Source organism: Mizuhopecten yessoensis, unplaced genomic scaffold, assembly GCF_002113885.1.
Source record: "Mizuhopecten yessoensis strain PY_sf001 unplaced genomic scaffold, ASM211388v2 scaffold11075, whole genome shotgun sequence".
NCBI lineage: Eukaryota > Metazoa > Mollusca > Bivalvia > Pectinida > Pectinidae > Mizuhopecten > Mizuhopecten yessoensis.
In genome coordinates this window covers 377,898-380,141 of record NW_018408867.1, presented here as the reverse complement: position 1 = coordinate 380,141, position 2,244 = coordinate 377,898, and positions in this window count along the sequence as shown.

Here is a 2,244-nt window from a genome sequence, read left to right as displayed (position 1 = left end):
GATTACCCATGTCACCACTAGACCTTACCTATAAACGATTACCCATGTCACCACTAGACCTTACCTATAAATGATTACCCATGTCACCACTAGACCTTACCTATAAACGATTACCCATGTCACCACTAGACCTTACATATAAACGATTACCCATGTCACCACTAGACCTTCCTACACAGCTACACTGGTTGGCCTATAGCAGCAGATTACACATTAACTTACACTATCAGTAGAACTCTAACAGAGGTGGCAGGTTTGTTGATGTCACAGCAGAATTTATCTGGGCCATATTCCTGTCTGTAAACTACTGCAAGACGTTGCGGTGCTATTTTTGCTGTTGATTCAGAAAAAGAAAAAGGTTGTGATGAAAAAATACCTGCATACACTGATGATGTCATCAGTTTTTGTCTACAGTTTTCTGTGTCTAAAGTCATAAATACCGGTACATCTGTTGTTTATGAAGAAATGCATGCACATCTTTGTTTTGATTCATGTGTGTTAACTATGAATGTGAAAAGTGACTTGAAATGTCATTATCTTTCTTCTTTTTAAACATCTCATAGCTGGGGTTTATCTGAAGCATAATGGCACAATATTATAAAATTACCCAAGATGGTGGTGATACTGTTTTTTATCATCAGGGGGAAACACCATATATATGTCTTGTAGTTTAGTTTTGTAGAATATATCAAAAATGCAATCTGTTGCAATCTCTGATGTCATTCTCTGCTGGTTAGAGATACAGGTCCAAACATAATTATAGATACATATTGGAAAAAATAATCTTGAAAGTTTGGTTTATATTGAAACACTTTTTAAAAAAATGAATCAAACTTATCAGACAGCTGGGCTCGTATTCATGAAACTGTTCTCATGCTCAAGCAGGGATTTTGTACTTAAACCAAATTTCGTTTTCCCCGTTATAAATTAATAAAATAAAATAAAAATGTCAATGGTTTGGAAAATTATTGAAGAGACTTACAGCCGAATACTGTTTTCAATGTTTACATTTGACTTTTTGATCGTTTGACATGATTTAAGTGAGTTACAAGAAAGCTGGTTTGAGCACAGAATCCATGCTTGAGCATGAGACCGGTTTCATGTATATGGGCTGGACTAATAGTAGACAGTTTTACTTTGATACACAGGAAAGAGACAATACAAAGATATGACTGGTACTCTATCATACAGGGCTCTAGAAATACACAATAGTGAAACATCTGTTTTGGGCGATAGGTACATTGTAGTGACGTTGATATCAGACCTGTTTCCATGGTTACAGAGCATGAGAGTACTGGAATTGTAAAAATAAATATCATGCTTTTTATATCACAAATTGAAATTGTGCCACCATTTTTTACTTGTTTTTGTGGATCAGTACAGACTATTTTTGTTTAGTTTGGGGAATCCAAATGCTGACGTAGGATCTCATTCAAGTCTGTTCCTGAACAATTGCGAAATATTACGACACTGTCATGTAGAAGTAGTATGTGATGATCTGTTTATCAGACCAAGTTATCTACTATTGGTGCAGCAAATAAATGTCGTTCTGTTAAACAAATGACTATGCAAACATTCACCTTAATGAAATAACAAATGTGGAAATAAAGAATATATGTAATATATACCTTAATATTAATAATAATATGTGCAATAGACGTGATATCATTTTTAGTTATAATTAATTATGATGACTGTTATATATTAACTCATTCGCCCCTACATTTATAAACTGGACTTGCCCAGTCTTTGATTTGGTAAGGTTCAAATTTGACTTAAGGGATGAATGGGTTAAATACGTTTTGTATTGACACTAATAAGTGTTATAATGTTATTTGACTAACTGCTTATGCTGAGGCTTCTACACTGTATTTTGCTAAACATCATGTTGCTTATTGTTTATATATATTCCGTCTTCCCTATTCGCTATTGTTGATTTGTGAAGCTAAAGATTTCAGCAAGTCATTAAAAAAGTTAGAATGTTTGTGAATTCAATGTTAATTCACAATTTCTGATTCATATGAAATCATTATAAAAAAAATATCAATTTTCTATAATATGAATATTTAATGCAAAATTTTAATGAATTCAAGTTCATATTTCATATTACAGTTAATATACAATACATCATTAGAATTGATGTCATATAAAATTTCTTTTTATAATATTGAGTTTAAATTGAATTCCATCATTATTTTTGATGATGGAAAACAATATTTTTAAAATGCAATTAATATGCAATAA